General features: G+C 41.3%; 1 protein-coding gene across 4 annotated transcripts in view; it reads left to right on the top strand.

Annotated features, from left to right (window-relative positions):
* The window catches only part of FLAD1 (flavin adenine dinucleotide synthetase 1), a 444,813-nt gene that overhangs the window by 4,757 nt on the left and 417,159 nt on the right, over window positions 1-22,897 (top strand). The gene's annotated exons all lie outside the window — the stretch shown is intronic.

The raw sequence follows: 22,897 nt of genomic DNA, 5'->3' as shown, positions 1-22,897 counted from the left end.
TTCTGATAAATACATGTATATTTTAGTCACTTTTCACAAATACTTGGCATGCCCGCTTGGCATGTAATATTCGTATCACTTTTAGCACTTAACTTTTTTTTTGTCAGATTCTTGTAGTGTAGACAAAATGCCTCACGGCCAAGATGCCTGCTTTACGACTGCACAAGCGCTGCTCTCGTGTGCCATTGTAATAGGGCCGGAAAGGTGAAACGCAAGGGATCAGCAATTGGGGGTTATATGAGGGGTGTTGTACGGATTCAAGACTGTGTACTAATTAGCTCATTGTCCCACGGCACAACAACTCTATCTCCAAGTTATTTGAATGGGCTGTTCAAGCAAACCTGTTATATCCCGGCGTAGTAAGTTCTGCTGGTCTCTTTCTGCAAACTCTGATGGTTGGTTGGCAGCCTATCTTTCTCGTTTGTACAAATATATGTGATATTTTCAAACAGTACTTTACAACTTTATGCATTTCGCAGTGTTTGTTACTGTGCACACAATGAATGGACATTTTCTAGTTTGTGCTATTGCATTAGAGTGCAGATAGGGAGCAATGGGGATGGACACAGTCTGTAGGTGATTGGTTACGAGCCCACCAATTGCCTGCCCCATGGGAATTCTTTGAGCTTGCTTTAGTCTAGCCGTACCATAAGGCTTTGCACTTAAAGTGCCTGCCAGTGTTTTTTTCAAAGTAGTCTTATGAGAATTAATGACTTAATTGGAGTTGTAGACCTACTGTCTTACCCGGCCTGCCTTAAGCAACTCGATTTTATAAGCGTAATTCGTGTTCTTCACTGAAGTCCTGTTAAACAAGCATGGACAATGCCAACATGTTTCGCTTTTACCAGGACTGCTATTAGATGCCCAGGGACTCACACCATTTTGCACCTGCTACCAACAATGGGTAGTTAACATTGCTAAGGCTGTGCCTGGCACGTGTCTTTCCCATACCCATGCGAAAGCCCAAACTGTTGGCATTGCCAATGCTTGTTTAGATGTTCACTGAACAGGTGGGTGGCAGTGAACTGTGTTTTACAATTTTTCTTTGTGCAGTACCATGAACCATCAGTTTAACTACAGTAGTGAAATTGTTTGCGGACCATGTAATTAATTCGTCAATGTTTTATAACGCCTTTAATACTGGAGAGCCGTCTCTATGTGGGAGCGGGGTTTGAACCTGTGCTGCTCTGCGTTGTCTTTCCTTACAAGATCAATGTGTTGCCCCTGAGCTATCCTCCTAGCCTGATATACTCACAGTAGCTGCTATTCGTGGTTCAGGACCTGTCTTTTGTCCCGTCATGCTCATTAGCCATGTTACTTCCCTCTGAGGCCGGAAATTCCCCAATAAGTTAATGCACTTTAGCAGGATCCTGCCTTGGATTGCCAGTCAGTTGTTGGTGTCCTGGAACTGGTTGAAACTGAGATTGGTACATCTGGTCACAATCCACATTTCACCCAGGGGATGTCTGTTGCTAGTGAGGCAGCTGGCTGTTTTTGAGTAGACCGCCACTACTTGTTTGAAGTCTTCAGATCCTTCCTGTTGGTGGGATGCGCAACACTCAGACAACATTTTAGTTAAGAAAAGGGGTCTCAATTCTGGAGGCCCCCCACAGGAACCAAGATTACAAAGAAAGAAGATACAGCGGGAAACAGCTGAAGGATTGCTGTGGTGGGAACACGAACTGCCAAATACAGCGACTAGGGATCTTCTGTACCATGTTCTGTGACCAGGGAAGACCTTCATCTGTACGTTCCTGCCTTAGACTGGTGGGCTTAACCAAGTCTTGTGTCCGCACTGCTGTCCTGCCGTTGGTGAACCTTGGAAGTGTCCCTGAAGCATCCTGGAGGCTGTTCATCCACTGAAGGGTTTCTTTGTTGTACCAGACACAGTCTCTCCTGGAATCCTGACATTTGGCAGATCCTCTACTTCGGGCCAGGAATCTTGTCACCCGCAGCAGCTGCTCTCTACTGTGAAGATGGGCCTGTTTAGAGCTTGTGGTTCACAACTACCAAGATCCGAGCCTGATTGGGATCACCTTACCAACTCACTGTGCCTTCAGTGTCCTGAGGTTTGACTTTCATCATGGGAGTCTCATTGGTTATTTATCAAGGCTGGCTGTCCTGCCCAGCTTGTGAATTCCTGCAACCTGCTTCAGAAGATTGCAACCAATGCTAACCAAACCCGACAACGGAAGCAGACTCTGCACCTGCGACCCCTGCACCCCGACCAAATGTGTTAATAGTTGGTCCCGGCAATTGCTATGCACCGGGCAGTGGTAGCTTTGGGAGTTCGGGACTGTGTGTACTTGCCACTCTTGGAGGAACACTTGTCCCATAGCAATTCAATGGCGCGCACTTGTGGAAGTACTCGAGTAAGTACCGCTTTTCCGCGTTGCTATCTGCTACCTGCTACTGCTACTGACCTCGAGGCCCCCTGGACATGTGTTCCCACATAGAACTTTGTTGTGAAGCCCATTGAAGGTGATTAAGGTGCCTGGTTGGCGTTGATCGGGACATAGACTTTCATTTTTTTGAAGGATTTTGTGAGGATTTGGTGGCGGTGACGGTGACCACAGCGTTTGTCTCTTTCCCCTTCCAGCACGTCTATGCGGAAGGCGGACACTATAGTAAGATACTGGTTACGTGTTTGATTTTTCAATTTAAAACTGCCATTTTGTTTATACTGGGTAGGGTAGTATTGATACTCTGTGAAAACATCTGTTGGTATAGTGGCTTATGGCCGTTATGTTTGCTTTTCACTCTTTGAAAACTGGTATGCCTGCACAAATGGAGCACTTTCCGTTATCAAGAAGTAAAGTTAAACATTTGCATTCTTCTCACACGTCGATCATGTTAACCCCAATTCACGCTCAGAATTCTAACCACAAGAGACAAATTGAAAATATGGTTGGAATGCAAACCCCAAAGCAGATATGTGTTTCCCACAATACCAACAAAGACACTCAGTATACCTGCGGCCCGAGTGAGAGTTCAAAAGTTTTAGCTATCTCCAACGGTGCACGGGTTGTCTCTGATCGGACCCTTTTGGAGTCCACCAAAAAGAATATCATAAATAATAAAGCAAACATTTCCCCTGAACTATCACCAATCCCCTATGCGCATTATGACTCTAATTCGTCTGCCATATCAATTTATGCCAGTCAATGCGAATCCCCAATAACTATTGTTGAGGAAAGCAAGAATGCCTCATGTGTGATTGACGAATCTAATATGTCTTCATCTAGTGTTCAGTCTAATATTCCATCCTTTGCTTTACCCACCCTCCGCCCAGCTGCCCGTATTCATAGTAATGATCCCCCGCAAAATATGATTTAACCTACCCCTCTCCCAGCTGTCGGTACTCATAGTAATGATCCCCCGCAAAACATGATTGAACTTACCTTGTCTGCAATGAATACAACAATATTGAGCTTGTATAAACTATTTGAAAGCTTGGATCTCAAAATTGAGAAACAATCTGTTCAATTAGAAGCTCTTTCTAACTGGTTGAATACTAATGGCAAGACCATGAAATACATATACAAAACACAGTGAAAGTCTAGATACTCTCCCAAGAACAGTGAATGAGTCCTCTTATTCACAAAAAGAATGTCATTCTTCACCAACGAAAATCCAGACAGGCCCCGTTTGAGCACAAATGTTACCGGAATTTGTTGAGGTGATTCGGCCGATTGAAACATCCACCATTGGTGATGTAAATGACGTTGGTTCACTCAGTAAGGCGGAAGTTTGCCTGAGTAACACCCAGGACGAGAAGCTATCTTCACCTGAAATTGTAATCATATCTCCAGAGAAGGTAAAGACGGCAAAGGAGGTCTGCCCTAAGCCAAAAGGACCCCGCCGTACACTTAAAAAATCGAAAAAATATTTTGGCGGAAGACCTATAAAAAATGCACTTAATGTATTTTTTAAAGCTATTGGGGGAACTGTTCCTAATTTGGATGATAGATTACCACAAAAAGTGCAAAAACTTCTGCCCATACTGCAACCTAAAACACAGACAGAGACGGTACTAGGAACACTGAAAGATATACCGATAAGATCCAATGAAATACCCAGTATTCCTATAATACAGTCAGCTTCCGAAGACACTCGCATTTCTGTGGACTGTTGGTCACTACACTCACCGCTGAGTCAGCTTGTTCATACCATTGAATGTTCAAACAAGCCAGTTCAACCAATTGCTAAGGAGGACATACCAAATCTTCCATCTGCACCAACTAAAACCCAAAGTGAAGAGAGTATGGAAAAATTAAGACAGGCGGTTGATGATTACATTTTAAAACGGCTGCTACCACTTTCCCAAGATAAACCGACAATCTCAGAAATGAGTAACATATCACGAGCAATTTCACATAGACCTGAAACATCTGAGAAAGTGTATAGACAAGAGGATGACTTTGATGAGAATGTTGGTTGCAATTGTTCTAGTGTTGCAACAAAAAGAAAACCTTCTGTGTCACAACCCCCAACAAAACAGTCTCACGAGATGCAAAGTAGGGATAAATCTCTTATCTTGAAAAGCAGAGGTGGTGATTTTGAAATATATGATCTTAACAGAAGAAGTGTCTTAAATATATTTAGTGATATTGCAGCCTTACAGGATGCAACCTCTAGTGACATATCACAAATTGAGTTTGTTTCTGATGTATCAAAAACAGTAGTGAGACTATGGGCCTCATTACAAATCGCCCAGTATGGAAACAACGGTGGTGGTAAACCCGCCGCCACCGTTGTTTCCATGCCGGGCGATCACAACTCCTGCAGGCGGGAGTTGATGTTCCCGCCAGGTCTGACCTGGCGGGTTTAACACCGCCCGCCTGCTGGCGGACGAGGAAACACCGGCAGCATTACGATATGCTGCCGGTGTTTCCTTGATCCCCATTGAGTCCAATAGGACTCAATGGGAATGGGGATTAACACCATTCCGCCTCCGTGATTCCCGGAAAACCGGGGTTGTATTGCCCCGGGAATCACGGAGGTGGAATGGTAATACGAGTCCGGCGGTAACCAGGCGGTTTTACCGCCTCGGTTTCCGCCGGACTCGTAATGAGGCCCTATGGATTCCTTCAAATGTTGTGTTTAATGTGATCTGGCAATCAAGAATGACATTGTTTGACATGGGATTTCTGTTGGCACATGATCCTGACCAGAACGTTGAGCAAGCACAGAGCCCACCGATCCAACTAAAAATATATCAAAGTTTGAACAAAAAAATTGGTGGGCCAGCAGGTGGTTTTGGTGAGACTAGAAATTAACCATTAGTTTTAAATATGGCAAGCTGGAACACTAGAGGTCATTCACATCTACATGATTCTATCAAAAAATTCAAGATCTTATATCATATTATTGTTTTGCAAGAAACCTGGATGACTAATATCCCGATATGGGATGGTTATGATCTCTCACTTTCTCCAGCATTAACCACTGCTGGTAGACCCTCATCAGGATTGCTTGTTGCCGTACACTCTGAATCTGGCCTCTCTATTTCACCATGGAAAGTAGAGACAGCATTCCTACAACTTGTTAGGATTGCACAGCAAGGGAAAGAAATTGCCTTAATAAATCTTTATTGTAATCCAGCAGGAATCACTCATACTCTCTTTTATGCAAGTCTTTCTAAATTGTTGGACATAATTTGCATGGATGCACATATAACACATACATTAATCATGGGGGACTTAAATTTAGATTGTATATTGAGGACTTCTGATGAAGTACACTTGGACGTTGTTTATGTCAGAGAGAAACTTTCAGATGATCAATGGGTGAGCTAATGGCGATATTCCGCCCCAACCAGCATGGTGTAGGAATACCAGTTTTAGCACTATTGACTATATTTACATCAATAGAGAAGCTTTTCATGTAGTTAAAGATTTGAATATTCTTTCACAAACTTGCAGTGATCATAACCTGCTTTCCCTAGTGTTAAATTGGGATAGAACTATTTCACCCAATCTGTGGTAATCAATGGGCCAGGAACACGACTAAGGTGGAATCAGACAAATCTTAAAGCATTTGGTCTCATGATACGGAATAACATATATTCGATTAGATTATTGCGATATCCAGACCTACTGTCACCATATGTTAATACAATTACAGAAAGCACAAAAAAAGGTCTTAACACATAAACATGCCTTTGACCACATCTTGCAAAACAGACGTATTGAATATAGGAAGGAAAAAAGAGACATTCTAATAACCACTACAAACATAAACTGGTTAGCTCTGACCAATGCTAAAACCAAGTATAAAACTGGTTGAAAAGCCACAAAGCTTTTACATTCCAAAAAGATAGTGAAAGGATGCAGCAAGCACTAATCAATAAGAACTCGGCCGAAATGTGGCAGTTATTAAATAGCCACAATACAAACTTACAAGCCGATGCTCAGCTTAATGGGGTGCATCAACAAGGCTGGGTTAATTATTACCAGAAGCTTTATGCTGATGAGAAGTTCGATCAAATCCAATGCCTTCATAAGGTCTCTTGTCCAGGGAAGTTTCCTCTGTAGACATTGAGGATACCATTAGACAAGCAAGTACATCTAGAGCCTGTGGACCAGATGGCATAAGTAATGCAATGTTAAAGGTTAACCCGAAAGAATGGGCTCTGATCCTATTTAACATCTTTCAAGTAGTTACACGCCTGCAGATGATCCCTCAATCTTGGAAGACATCGATTTATAATCCCAATTTACAAGAAGGGTGATCGAACATTACCACAGAATTATAGACCAATAACGCTACTTGACTCTCCAGGGAAAATGTTTGCCAAACTGCTTTTACAACAATTTAACGCTTGGACCCTAGCTGATAACTTACGAGATCCTAATCAAACAGGGTTTGTCTCAGGTATGGGTACTCAAATTAATTTACTATGTTTGAATGCCATAAAAGCACAGTGTCAAATATCGAAACAATCAGTTTATTTCGCTTTTGTTGACATATTTTCTGCTTTTGATTCGATCTCGCGTGCAATTCTATTTCAGAAACTGCAGAGGGATAAGTGCCCCTTGACCGTATACAATCTTATTTTTGCTTTGCACTCTAATACTTCAGTTCGTATTCGTTTATCTCTGAATGGTCTATTATCTTATCCTATACCTACATCACGTGGGGTGAAACAAGGTTGTTTATTGGCATCCTCTATTTTTAATTATTTTATACATGATTCAAAACATACTTTTAAGACAGTATCCTCTGATTCTCCTAAATTTAATGATACGTTTGTTAAAAGTCTCATGTATGCAGATGATGTAGTGTTAGTTTCAAAAACTCCACTGGGACTGCAGAAACTTCTTATTGCATTTAATGCCTATATTTATCAAAACGAAGAGTCAACCCAAACAAAACCCACGTTTTGGTATATCAGCCAAATGAAATCACACGGCCATCATATGCATGGACAATAAATGATATACGCTTGAGTGTTGTGAAACAATACACCTATTTAGACATGCTCTTTGAAAATAATATAACCAATTCTGCACAGCTAGGACATATTGGTATTAAACTGGAGACCGCAATCTCCCAATCCAAAACCATTATGCATAGATTCAGTAAATTTTCTATCAAACCGGCCCTTCATTATTGTGTCCAAAAAGCAGTACTGAGCATAATTTATGGCTTAGAATCTCTGCCAAGTAAGACACGTTTTGATTTTGAGAAATGGGAAGGGAAATACTGGAAGCAGATCTTGCATCTGCCTCAGTGTGTCCCTAGTATGTGGATACTCTATGAATTGGGATTGACTTCATTGGAAGCGCATTACTCTTGGCGCTTATGTTCATTGTTTAGAAAGTGTCTGTTGTCAACTTCTTTGGATGTAATTTTGGGAACCCTGACTAAATACATATTCTTGTCTAAACATAAGTTTGTAACCACATGGATGCAGAGCGCATATCGAAAATTGGCCGAGGCAGACATTACCACTGATTTACTCATTAACAATCCAATGAAGGCAAAAGAAAAGTTGTATGATTATGATTGGATAAAAACCCATGAAAGATGTCTACAATATAGAGATGGCGATCTATATCGCTTTCCCTCCAAAAAAAGGAAAAGTTTGCCATTATACATGATTAAAGCCCCATCAATGGCTTATCGCTTGGAAATTCTAGGTATGCGCTTCAACCTGTGGATAACCAAGGATATAAATGTCAGACGAAAATTGCTAGATCCTGAATTGAACATTTGTCGCTTTTGTAATTTGCAATTGGAAAAGGAAACACTTGAACATCTGGTTACACAATGCTTGCAGTTAACTTCCCAAAGAGAGACTTACTTTTCAAGACATTGTACATACCTGAGGAGTCTAGATCAGAAACAATCTTGGATGATTATTTTGAATTGCACATATTTGCCTATTCAAATATCCACGATAAACTTCCTAAATGGTTTAGAATTGAATCAATGAGGGGAGAGTATCTAATATGACATAAATTACTGGATCTGAACATATAATGTGATGACAAGTTCAGTATAATATAAGTTTAATATGGATTTATTTTGCAGTGATTTCAATATTGCTCAAATGGCAAATAGTGAATTTCTAAATTTTTCAGAGATTAAGATGGCTCTGCATGTAACAAATGATTTTTAAGGTTCTAGCTTTATGTTTTATTTCAGTTTTATCTCAGTATTATTTTTTCCTTTTTCCTCTTCCCGTTCCCCTTCCCTTCCCTCTAATACTTCTATTTCACTACGTTTCTATTAGTTCCTTTTTATATGTATGCAAAATTAGGAAGTTATTTCTTTTAATGATCTAAATTTGATGAAATGATATGTTGTAATGAGTGTTTTTAAATCTGTTTTGAAAGGTTGATTAATTTCAACTAAGACAATAAAAAATAGCAATTCAATGGTCGTATAGTCCAATCCCGAACACTACTCTTACTTGACCATGGTGTTAAGACGGCCCCAGAAAGTCCTGGGTTACCCAGAGGACATGGAGTCAGTCAAAACCAGACTAAATAACGAAAGTAAACAAAGCACAAGGCAGAACCCTTCTTTATTATCAGCAAAATAAAACAAGGACTGCGTACAAGCATGGAATTCTTGGAGCTCTCGCTGGTTACATTAAAAACAATGGTTTATATATTCAACATTTGTCATAACTGACATCCTCTAATCAAAGTTACCAAAACCTACGGGGAACAGGAATTGGTTAGTGGTGGTGATTACATATACATTCTATAGGTATAGATAGAGTTTTGCTATGTAGTACTCTGCACATTCATCTGTACGTTAATCGTATAGTTCGATTTTTGCAATAACTTGCTACTGCACACTGTTTAGTTAAAAAAAGGATAACACATTTTAATTCAAGTATTGAACTGTTTTTACAAATGAGTGTGAAAAGCAAATTTCTTTGTTTCAATGAGCTTGTGCCAACATAACTGCGCTAGGAGGCACATGTGTGTGCTTCGCCCTTTCTTGGTCTTTGTCAAGACACTTAGTACATTGGTTTAGTGAATTCAGTGAGATACAAGAATACATTCCATTTTTTAGTATAATAAAAAAAAATATTTTACGCAGTCCATCTTCTATGGTGTCAGGCACTTTCGGATGAATCTAATCAGTGTCCAAAACATTGATTAGATTCATCCGAAAGGAGTGGACGGCAGCGCGAAGCGCGAGGCTAAGGGAATTCCCAATAGGGATTGATATATGCAAACACAACTAAGGATTCTAAACCAAGTGCTTGACACCATAGAAGATGGACTGCGTATTGGTGCAGTATCTTCATAAATAAACAGAACCCCAGCACAGTGGAAGACGCTGACCAGATTAAGGATAGCAGAAATGTGTTCATTTATGAACTTCAACCAAAGACAAAGCAACAAGTTACGAATGAATTACTAAAAAAATATTTCTTTTTATTATACTAAATAATGGAATGTATTCTTGTATCTCACTGAATTTACTAAACCAATGTACTAAGTGCCTTGACAAAGCCCAAGAAAGGGCGAAACACACGCACGTGCTTCCTAGCAGAGTTATGTTGGCACAAGCTCATTGAAACAAAGAATTTTGCTTTTCACACTGATTTGTAAACACTATTCAATACATGAATGAAAACGTATTATCCTTTTTTTCACTAAACAGTGTGCAGTAGCAAGTTATTGCAAAAATCGAACTATACGATTAATGTACAGATGAATGCGCAGAGGTCTACATCTAAAAAACTCGCATCTATATCTTAACTAAACGCCCAACAGGTGGATGTTGGTCTCCATTTAGCCATGCAGCCACTGACCATCACATAGCATGGATAAGTCAGAAAGCGAATAAACCACTACAAAGGGCAAACTCAAAAAACAAGGGGGTGGAGCACACAAATTAGTATCATTCACCCAACCCAAAATCTACATTCTATAGGGGTTACATTTCGAATTGGGAACTCTTATCTTATGGCTCCTCCTCAGATCACCTCTAAGTTGATAAAGGTAAAAAGACATTTCTGTAACATGTAATTGGCTGGCACTTTATTTCATGGGTGGCGTAACATTTGGGATTTTCATTGGTTGGCTTCTTACTAATCAACCTTGGACAATTGACAGGTCGTCAAGACATGAGCCAGACAGCAGCAGGGGCAGAGTGGTCCACAGACTGCTTTCCTTTCAATGAAAAAAGAGACCATCCCTCATTTCTAGGCCATGAGCCAGGGTGATTTCTTTGTACTTGGCCTTGTATGATGTCTCATGTCTGGGGATATGTGCAAGGAGTAAGGCAGGTGTCGGATCTGTGTTTGTTGCTAATGAATAGACAGTGTTCTTCAATTATGGGTCACGTATGATGGGACCGTGTTTGGAATTATTTCACCCAGTATTTTTGGGGGTTTCAGCTAATGTTAATGTGAGTGTTATGGTTTCTTTAGCACTGGGGACACTATTGAGGTATTCTACATGGATTTCTCTTGGCTTGTAGTTGCATGCACCTGGCTAACAATGGTCAATTGTGCTCTTCTAAACTTTCATTCATCGGGAATAGCCTTCTTTTGTCCTTGGAATTGCTATCTTGCTCCTTCTCTGCAATGTTATGACCCTCCCTTGTTTCGCGGTGACCTTGGCTCTGGTTACCGACTTCTTTCTGACCTCGGATCTGTATTTTTGTGATTTCAACATCTTAAGTTGTCGTGAAGCCTTGAGGCCTGTCGTTTAATTAGACGCATGTCGCGGCTTCCATTTTGGAAAAGATGGCTGCCCATTACTGTTGCGTTTCTACGCTAGGGAGCCATATTCACATGTCGTTCATGTTGCATTCAGCTTATACATTGCTTATGTTAGTATTCTTCATGTTTTATGGATGCTGTGTTCATATATTTCATGTATAATTGCAAATGTTACCTAATGTACTCGTTGTTCATGTTGAGTGCACATTTGCTTCATGTCTAAATCATGTAAATGTATTGGCACAACGTTAGTTTGTTTACTCTTGCCATCTTTGGCTTAGATCATGTCCATCTGCTGCTGCAACTGCCTGGGATAGGGGCAGTAGGGTTGTCTAACGTTTCTCACCTGTGCAGTATTGAACTGGGGGAGGGGCAGAAGCTATGGATGACGTATTCATCTATCTTTAAACAAAGGGCAGTGGAATCATGGTCGAAAATCCCTTCCTGGCGACCCCTCAATGTGTAGGGCATGCGCATCGAAGTGGGCATGCAAGTGGCTGTTGGGCTGGCCAAAAACTCGCCTCTATAGTGGATTGCACTGATCTGATCTGAAAAACTGCTGCCTCGCAGCTCGCGCCATCCGCAAGAGGAAGTTTCTTGCTGGCGAAACTCCACCAGCATTGGACTAAACACAAGTAATGGACTAGTGAACTTTATTACTCAGAGTCTTTTTTTGCTCATAGACTAGCCACGGCTTTGACGCGGCGTTCTGTCTAGGCTAATCACTGTTACACACCTCCCAAGTGTAACTATTTCTTTTCCTCTCTCTCTCTCCCTTAGCCAATCTGGTGCTTGGTCCCGCCTCCCGCCCGCCTCCTCCGGCCCCCAGCCTTGCCTCACTTCCTACAAAACACCAGAAGCACGCGCATCACGCGCGTGCATCGAAGTGGGCATGCAAGTGGCTGTTGGGCTGTTAGGCCGAGAGGGTGAGGAAGTGGGTCCCGCTTATTGAAAGACTGTGATTTTGTACTAGTCCTATGCTCTAAACTTGTTGCACTTTTTTGTGGTTTAGAGGTTGCTTTTGGGTGATTGTAGTGAATTAATCATAAATGGTCTCAAGTCTTCGCAGTGGTCGTGCTTTCTCTTTGACCTGCTCCAAAAAAACCGAATACGACCAGAACTCAACAAAGGAAACGAATGTCGGTGTCTGAGGGCGTTGGTAATGACACGGCGCCTGTTCCCAGTAAAGTATCTTGTCTGTCTGCAATCTGGGGCCCCTTTACTGATCAAGATTTGCTACGCCATGAGGTAGCATTTTCCTACGCACGTGCGCAAGCTGCCGCTGCGGACAGTAATGCTTCTCCCCCTAGCACTTCCATTCCAAGCAATGATAATGTTCTCTTAAAACCTGCACGCAAGAGCTTCCTTAGCATGCGCATGGATGATCTGCTTTCTTCAGTTAACCGTTCAAATGAGGAGCTGGCCTCTTCTGATAATTAAATCCTCGCTCCAGTCGTGCTTGCTGCACTTGAAAAACGGGTACGGCTTTCTGTTGGTCCCTCTACTCCTGCCACACTTCCAAGTTGTAAGAGAGCCAACGTGCATATTCATTGCAAGGAAGCCGTGGATGCAGATGCTTTCAATATCCTCCCTGTACTAGAGGCCCATAAAATGAACTCACACAATCTTCCCTCCTCTAGTTCTTGTCCTTCTTCTCCAACCTTAAATCCAACTGCAACCTTAGCTCCTGTATTAGGTCTTGTATTCTCACCCACCAAAAAGCATTCGAATCATACTCTCGGCTTTGATATATTGGAGCCAACCGAGGACATGCAATCCCTGGAAGCCTCTTACCCTGTACTAACAAGGATATTGAATTTACTAGATAGAGGGCATGAATACACGCATTACGAGATCAGAGATTGCAAGTCCTCCCTGACTCAGATTCTTCTAAAAATCAATAAATTGGAGGGATTTATATTTGCAGACAGTCTCAGACGTGAACCTGGTGAAAGCGACTGCACCTTGTCATGCTTCTGTGACCACGCAAACAGATGTCATATCAGCTGCTGTTCATGAAATACCAATTCAGGAGGCACCTCGTGTCACCTACACATTTCCTCAATCATTTGCACAGACTGTAGTTGCTCCACTGGCTGAAACATCTTGTCAAATTCTTACACATGCACAATTATGCCACGAGGTTGCTCTACATGTTGAGAAACTAGAACAGGTTTTATTTTTCTTACAACCTGGACCTGATGAGCAGAAGGTGGACTCTCTCTCAAGCAACATAGACGATTGTCACAGCTTCCACCCTGATAGTCCTTCAGCCTTAACAAAACTGTTGGACGCGAATGTCCAAACTGACTCAACCACTAATAGCATTGCTACCGTACCCACCGAAGTCCCCTCGACAGGTCCAGGGCACAGTTTTACCTCGAGGAAGGAAAAAAGACTTTTCTTTCGAGCTTTAAAAAGAAAAGCTGATGGGAAGAATGCAGCACAAAATCCTTGCGCCGGCATTGCCGGACAAAATAAATCAATAGAAAAACCAAAAAAAAGTGCAAAGCCCAAAGAGCATACACCCTCTATGAACATTGACGGTCAGTCGGATAGCCATGAACAAAAAGGTATTCATTTGGAAGAACTGTCTGTAGAATCCAAAAATGCTCTCCAACATCTCAGCCCAGATGAACAGATTGCTCTTAAAGGTGGCCCTGGCCCTTGTGCAACCCTTCACAAAAAAAATCTCCAAGTGGGTGGAACATTTGGGCGGTCACAGCCATGTTTCCGCCCCAAAAGCTCATCTGAATCCAGAAGAAAAATCACCGTCCTCTTCTCAAACCCATTTACCAAACTTTTTCAAACCCCTCGAGAATAAAATTATCCAAGCAGGGAAGGTGGTGGTTATGATACCCACCACCAGTAATTTAAATCCTGTCAATGATCCACCTCGATTGGTTTCGGTAACTATTGGTTTCGGTACCTATTGACATGTCCTATCGGTTGCAAAATGCCGAGAACTGCCGTGAGTCTGCAAATAACTTCCCCATTTCGCAGGGTCCTATAGTGGAGAACTCTAAGAAAGGTCAACGGTCTCAATCTCCAAAGCATCAAAGGGGGAGGATGATGGTATGGGTGAAACGAGCAAATACTCTACGACCATCATAGGATGGGAAATTATTTTGGATAAAAATGGAATTAAGCGCCTCAATCGTTCGGCCCTGTTGCAAGCATTTAGCAGACTACCAGCACTACGAACACTGAATACGGCTGATATAGAGTGGGTTACCCTGCCCCCAATTCAGAATCATCGTATGGTGTGCAAGTTGCAATCAGCCATCATCACCAATGTGTTGATGCAATACACAGAAGAATTACGATTTATTGGCTTGATGCTGCATCTCTTTGATTCTATCGATGATGCAATCTGTTTTAACGAAACTCCAATTCCGGTCATCACTCCAAACTCGCCAAAGATAAATTCCGGCGACACACAGGGTGGCATAACGCGGTTGTAATCGCTCAGCTCGCAGGACTTTCAAATATTATCAAGGACTGGTCTTGGTTATCTGTCCTAGCTAATACTTTAAACCCAGAAATGGACAACATTCCCCAGTAATCAGCCTTCTGCATTATCCATCTTGTCATGGAATTCGTGTCGTTTCAGAAATCTATATGCATGGATTAATCATGTGCACTTAGGCATTAAATGTGATATTATGTAATGCCAGAAAACTATGTGTGAGCAAGAACTTTTGTTGCCTGGATATACTGTCTATCAAATTAAAGCAAAACGAGGCCTTACTGGGAGGCCATATGGCGGTATAGCCATCTGTGTAAACACCAATTTAAAAATACACATTTTAGCAGAATACAAATCCATGGCAACACTGGCCTTGTTGGTTATACTAAACGATAAACAGCATGATCCCTTGCTCATCGTTTCCCTCTATCACAATCCGGCACTACTTAAAATAACAACTGTCTTCCAAGAGCTTGACAATCTTTTTGATGAAGTCATAGCATTACATCCAACTTGTGGAATATTGTTGGGAGGAGATTTTAATGCCTATTGCTTAAAACTGAATATCCATAATGCTACTGCTGATGGTCAATATCAAGCGGGCTATAGAGATTATGGCAAGACTATTTAGCACCTTGGGAACTTGATTTTCTTCCTTTTGATGCTAGTGATGGTTGTCATACATGGAGGAGGGGTATGGCCTCTTCCTGTATTGACTATTTTGCTATTTCAGTGAACCTACACCAAATATCTAGTAAAATTGCTATTTATGATCCTGGTTGTAGGGACCATTTCATAATCCAGTTGAACCTAGAGGTCGATGTGCCCATGCTTGATAATGATCAGCAACAAGCTTTTCTGGAAGGGGATCGACCCGGGTTCTCAATTCGCTGGTCTACAAAACTTTGTGATAAAATGAATGACATGATTACTGCACAACTCTCGAATTGCTACAGTTCCCCTCATCATCACTGTTTGCCGCAAGATGAACACTGTTGTTTATCTAATATTATAACTAATGTAACAACCATCTTGCGAGAGAGTTCTGATATTCTACTGTCTTCATAACTAGAGTTCAATACTAACACAATTCCTGTAGCTAAAAAAATCAAGAACACGGCTCTTCGTGAACTTAGAAAAGCCTCTCTTCCATGGGAGGAATTTCTGAGGAAAAAAAAAACGATTCTTAACATATACCGTAATAAATGCAGAAACCACAAACATTTTATTCACAACTTGAACAATCAAAAAATGTTTGCCACACTTTGTCACAAAGACAGACGATCTACATGGGCTATGCTCAGGGCAGGCTCAAATATACTACCCACGGGCCAGGCATCAATGATATCTGCGGACTCCTGGAAAGCATTTTTTTAAAACAAATTCTCCCTTCCTGTAGCATATACTAATCGAGGGTTAAAGAATGCTGGTTTGGTAAACCCTTCCTTCTCATTATGGTCTGTGCTTGACATTGAAAATACTATACACGCACTGAATTACTCCAGAGCAGCTGGCCCAGATGGCATTCCTTCCTCTGTCCTCAAACGAAATCCAGCAATGTGGGCTCAGATTCTTAAAAAACAATTTGATAACATCTTAACGACTGCATTTTTTCCCTCTTCCTGGTTAGCTTCCATTATTGTCCCTATTTACAAAAAGGGCTTAAGATCTGACCCTTCCAACTTCCGACCTACTGCCCTAATTGATACTGCCGCTAAAGTTTTTGCCATTCTATTGCTTCGCGGGCTACAAACTGTGATCGGACAGCATAAGATCCTGTCTCGGTTTCAAATTGGGTTTCGGGCTAGCATGGGGCTGCACTTAATGCAACAATAATGGCCCATCTCCTAGCAAAAACCAAAGTGCAGAATTCTGGTCCCTTGTATATGGCATTGAAAGATCTTAGTTCTGCCTTTGACTGCGTCATACAATCACTACTTTTGGGAAAAAATGGCTTCCATGAACATACCTCTTTATATCATACAGTTAATTTCTAAACTCCATGCAAACACTTCTTATCTTGTAAGAGTCAACAATGTTTAGTTTAGTTTATTATTTGATAATGCGCACAAAACCCAGGGATAGCCCGGCGCAGCCGTCGGAAGAATACTTAAACTTAGGTTACATACATGGAGTACATACAGGCAGTGCCGTACATATATTATTGAAGAAATTGCAGAACAGTTATACAGAGTGCTTTGAATACAGGATACGAGAAATACTGGTTCCTAACATGAGATAGTCTGATGTCAGGTATCAGAGGTATCAGGGTAGTTCAAAGTGATAATCAGTCCGGGCCTAGCACACTTGTAAGTCGTCATTAGTCCAGAGCCAGCTTTTCACATTGCATCTAAATCTAGTGTAGGGTAGGTTGGCTCTCAGTGCGGTGGGGAGTGCATTCCAGGCACGGGCAGCTCTAACGGGGAAACTTGCCCCACCCGCTTTGGATAGTCTAAATCTAGGTATTTCAAGTAGAAGGTGGTTGGAGGCTCTGGTGTGATGAGTAGGGGATTTTCTAGTCAGTCTGGCCGAGATATATGGGGGCGCAGTATTATTCAAACCTTTGTAGGTGAGGGATAGTGTCTTGAGGAGAACTCTGTCACTGATTTTTAACCAATGCTGGTCTTTCCTGATGTTTGAGATGTGGGCTCTGCGGGGTATGTCCAGAGCTGCTCTAAGAGCATTATTATGCTGTATTTGCATTTTGTTTATGTCAGTTTTGCTGGCACCTGTATAGAGGGCATTGCAATAGTCCAGTTTCGACATTACTAAGGCATTAGCTAGGGAACTGCAATTAATTTTGGAAAGGTAAGGTCTGCAGGCCCTGATTAATTTGCAGGTGTAAGCTGTGGAGGGCGCTAAGGAATTAACTTGTTTTTTGAGAGATAGTGTGGAGTCGAGGTAGAAACCTAATGTTTTTACCTCAGTTGCCACTTTGATTATGTTGCCATCTATGTTGAAGGCATGGTAGTTCGGGCTAAGTTTTCTGAGGTTGGAGTCGGAACCCAGGATCAGTATCTCAGTTTTGTCATCATTCAGGCAGAGGCCGTGAGAGGCCATCCATGCCTGAATGAGGAGGTAAATCTTATTTACTAGAGCTGTGTCTTCGACAAAGTTGCCAGATAGTGGTATGAGGATCTGCGTATCGGCCGCGTAATTGGTTTGTTACCCCTAGTCTGTCCAGTTTGTCGAAGAGTGGCTTAGTGAAGATATTGCACATGGTAGGTGAGACACATGAACCTTGTGTTTGGTCCGCTGAGGCTAAGGGGGAGAACACTCTCATCGTACGGTTGGCCAGGTAGGATTGTACCCAGGCTATAGCTTCACTTGAGAAATGGGCGGCATACTCTAGGTGGTTACATAACACTGCATGGTCCACCAGGTCAAAAGCCGCCGATAAGTCAAGGAGGAGGAGCATAGCTGTTTTACCATCAGTCCATGTTTGTGGAAAGATGTTGGAGATGGTAGTGGTGCAGTTTCGGTTGGCTGTCCAATCTAGTGTCCGTCCTTTTATGTACGTAGGGGCAAGAATTTTCTGGGTAAGGCCATGATCGACTAGAATAGATTGGATGGAGTAGGCTTGTTTGTCCTCATTATCATTAAAACCCAGGTTAAAGTCACCTAATAATAGGAGCTGGGTAGAGTCTTTGATGTTATTGGTGAGGATGCTGAATAAGTCTTCCTCAAAGTTGCCTAATGGGCCTGGTGGTCTATACACCAGGAGGACAGTTAGTGTGCTATTGTTAGAGATAGGTATTTTGGCTGAAAGGAGTTTGCAGGATGTTATTTCTAGGTGAGGGGTGAGTCTTACATCTAGCTTGGTTTTGGCGATGATGGCTAGGCCACCTCCCCTAGAGTTAGGGCGATCGTATATTGTAATTATCAGGTACTGCAATCATGAGTGCAGGACCTGCGGCGTCATGGAGCCAGGTCTCCGTGGCTGCGAGTAGATCTAGGTTGTCCATAGCAAGTGTGTCGGCAATTTCAGTACTGTGTGCTATGAGGGACCTTGCATTGATGAGGGCTCCTGACAAGGTGGAAGTTGTAATTTTATCTTGGGTTGGTCTATTATTGGGAATGTTAGACCTCTTCTGGTTGTTGAGGTTAGTTTGAGTTTTGTGGCTTCTTTCTGCCACTAGGGCAGGAAGGTTAGGGTCGTGTGTAGTTGGGGTTGAAGTCGAGCCTGTGGGTGCGACCACCAATGCGATTACTATCGATATTGGTGTGAAGCAGGGATGTAACTTAGCAGCCACCCTTTTTAATCTATACTTATGTGGTATAAACGACATCTGGGTTAAGCAGATCTCTTATCCGGCGAGACTTGGTCATCTAAAAATCCACTGGCTAGCCTTCGCCGATGATATAGTGATCTTTGACCGCACCCTTAAGGGTCTCCAAGCCAAACTATCACTATTCGCCTCCTACTGTAGTAATCATAATCTTCATTGCAATGTAGAAAAATCCAACATTGTGGTATTCAGGAATCTCAAGAGAAAATATTCTTCATATAAATGGACTATTGAGGATTTCCCAATTGCCGTAGTTCCTTCGATTCCTTATCTTGGCTATACAATTTCAGGTTCAAATTCTCTGGCAATGTGGAAAGAGAAACCGAACAAAAAAGCGACTCCCCTTGCAACCCAAATGTGGATGGTCTATGTCAAGTACTGCACATTTTCGCTAATTCCACTAATTCAATTTTATATCCTTAAAGTTGAATCAGTAATTTTGTTTGCCCTAGACATGTGCCTTGCAGATATTGACTGTTTCCTTGATCAACTGCAAGGACGGTTATGGAAGGGGGCATTGTGCTTAGCTACGTCTATCCCCAACATAGTTCTGAGGCAGGAACATGGACTCACAGCCTTGTCTGCGCGTTACATTTGGCGGCTATTGTCTAACTTAGCCAAAATGTTATATCCTCCGGTCAATTGCTTATATGAGGATCTGGGCCAGATGCTGATTGCTTCCTCCCTTCCGTCTATTACAAAATATTATGCTCTCCTTACTTGATGAAATTGCACTTAAACCATCCGACTTGGAATTCTGTTTAATACATGTTAAACTTTGCATATTTGATCACGATTGGTGTAAGACCTTAAATGGAATGTCTGAGTTTAATTTGTATAAAGAAGCAGACAAATTTAGTACTACAAGATTACTGAATAAACCCTACATAATTCAATTCCCCTGTAACAAAGCTAGAGAAATGTACCTCTGCTTCAAATTAAATCAACTGCTGACCCTTGAAAGAATTGGATGCTGGCATTCATTTCTGAAACCTGCTAGTGAATTGGGCTGTAGGTTCTGCAATAACGGAACACAAATTGAATCTACTAAACACCTAGTCCTTTTCTGTGCATATTTTGAGGAAACCCGCCTACAAATACTTGATAGAGAAGGTGTGTGCTTGGATTCTCTCAAAAGAGAGTGGCTTTGGTTAGCTTGCGTGTGGGGCAACAGTACAAGTCTTATCCTGTCGCTTTGTAGATTTTTAACAATCATTAATCAGAAACTTGAAATCACGTACCAAAGTTCGGAATGGCTGAATTAATAACTTTGTATTAATTCTCAACACACACTTGTTTGTTTGCATCCAGTGTCTTCAAAACATAAATCATTAAGTGGAAGTTTTCCCTTTGATTCTATACCAATATGTTTTTTTTCTTCTTCCTATTTTGACATTGTTCAACTAATAACGTGCATATAACTGTGTTATGCAATTTTGATAATCTGCCAAGTATTCCATCCCAAATAGGGTCTAACCGGAATGGTCTATTCACTATGATAAATATTGTTTTTTAAAAAGATGATCATATGCAGTAATGAATTGCTGCAATGTTATTTTATTACTATTAAGATCTTTTTGTTAAGATGCTAACTAAATGATTCTAAAATTTATAATTACTTATAATGAAACGAAAAGAGAAGTAGAAATCAAATGTAAAATACAATTGCAAAGAAATATGAAATATATAAAAAATGTTGTAAAAGTTTGTTGATCGAACTAATAAAACAACAGTTGGGATAAAAAAAAAATGCGTAGGGATTGGGTGTGACCCCCCTTCCCTTAGATAAACTGATTTTATCCTAATAGTGTGCTTTAGCTCTTGTGAAAAACGTACCTGATGGATTGAGCCACGTCTTGTTTCAGGGGGACTTTGTGACTTCCTAAACCCCTACCCAGACACCTGTAAAACTTGCTTTTAGAACACTGGGACTCATAATCACCTGGGTAGTGTTGGATTTCTTAAGCTATTCTTTTTACTGGTATAGCCATTTTCTCCCCCCGCTTTGCTTAAAATATTTGTGAGGTTGCTTTGCATTATTATTTATAACTGTGTAATTGTAAAGTGAGTAGTCCCCCTTTAGGGCTTCGTATTGTGCACATATATGTAATTGTGCGTGTGGTTTATAGTGCCCCTGATTTGTACCTACATGTGATTTGGCCTAATTTATCTTTATACATCTATGTGCAACTCTGCTACTTGACTAGCTCTATGTATTGTTAATTGTATTGTTAATTATACCTACATACTAACCCCCTAATCTCCCAAGCCTTAGTGCTCTGCCTACACTACCCAGGAGAACTTTGGTTAAACCAAGTGTGAAAAACCATTGCTTGCCTACTAGGATGCCCTCTCATAACCACACACTAGTGCAGATTTGGAAAATCCCTCCTAACGAGGGATAAAACAAAGTTTTAGTATTTTATATGGCACAGGCACTTTTTTGAAAGTAAATGCTTGTGATTTTACCAATAAAACAAAAAATATTATTGACTATACACTGCAGGAAATACCATCCTCACACCATAAATACTATTTGGGGTCTCCTAGTCGTTTTTCTTGCCTGTAACTGTACCATTGCCATTAGAATTGCTACTTGGCATTTGTTCTTTAGTTTCTGTACTTGCCTGTGAATTCTTCATCGTTGGCGCGCTGATGCAACACTGAGTCCATGTAGTACGTTTTCCTAAAATTAATGAAAGAATGAATCTTTAGTCAGGTGGGTCAATGTTGATCACACTACTATTCACAACTGCCTCATGGTCCTAGTAGGACACAGATCAGAGTGCAAACCTGCAATCGTTTGGTTGGTAATAATGTCTCCAATGAAGTTCTTGGTTTCTCTGTCAAATTATTAAAAATCATAGAGTTAAAGTTTGGGCAACATCCCTAGCTGTGTCAGATCTATGTTTACATTCGGATCCCAAACAATCACTCTTAATAACTTACTTGGAACTCTTTCAGACAATGTCCGACCCTGGGACCAAACTCTTGCAGATTGTCTTCCCTTTCCATTCCTGAGGGCTTCTGTAACCCCTTTCCCATGAACATGACAGTACCAATATGGGTCAGAAAGAGAAAGGGCATGGACGAAGCTGACCTGCATATCTTTACTTTTCCACTACCCAGATTATACTTCATTTGCTTTTTTGTATCGAGCCACATGCAGAAGGTTTTCTTCAGAGAGGGAGTGAAAACAAAACGCGAGAGGCTGCCTTTTGGATGGCACAGCTTGTTTGGGAAATGTGGGCAGGGAGAATAACATTCAATTATAATTATTAATGTATTGAATTGCATTACCTTATTTTAAGAAACAACAGTTATGTGGAGAGCGGTTCTTTTAAGTCTTCAAATCTGTGTCCTAATCCAAATGCCTGACCAAACCTGGTTTGTGGTTTTGGAATTACCACACATCAGTATGCTAACGCTTTAGCTTCAAGAGGCGTTGGAGAAAATATGAATCATTAGAGGGTGGTTATTGAATCATGGATGATTGTTGCAGGCTTGAAATTGTGGTTTTTTTCTCTGTGCTTCATATTGAACGGACACCGATGTTCAAACCTGGGTGTTGGTCCTTGCCAATGATGGCATTACTCCCATACCTGCTTCTTCAGTCATATCTCTTGTGTTGTGGTTAGATGGTAAACTGTCCATGATTGACCATTTTATTAAATGCTCATTTTCAAATGAATTGTTTGTGGAAAGTAAACTGTTCATGCTATCCCACCTCTTTTGGTAGATTTTCTCCCGCTTCAGTTCCCTCACAAATTGATGGTACCAATTCCCTACTTATGGGTGTGCTCAAGGTAGTATTTCCCCCAAAATACACCTGTCATTCTGCCATTAGATTAGTTCATGGGACAAGGACATTTGATTCCATTGCTCGTACCTTGAAATGATTGATTGGCAGCCGTTGGATTTAGCGATTAAGCCTAAAATGGG

The sequence above is a fragment of the Ambystoma mexicanum genome, chromosome 1p (genome assembly GCF_040938575.1).
Source record: "Ambystoma mexicanum isolate Mex_15411 chromosome 1p, UKY_AmexF1_1, whole genome shotgun sequence".
NCBI classification, from domain to species: domain Eukaryota; kingdom Metazoa; phylum Chordata; class Amphibia; order Caudata; family Ambystomatidae; genus Ambystoma; species Ambystoma mexicanum.
This window is presented reverse-complemented; position numbering and strand designations above follow the sequence as displayed.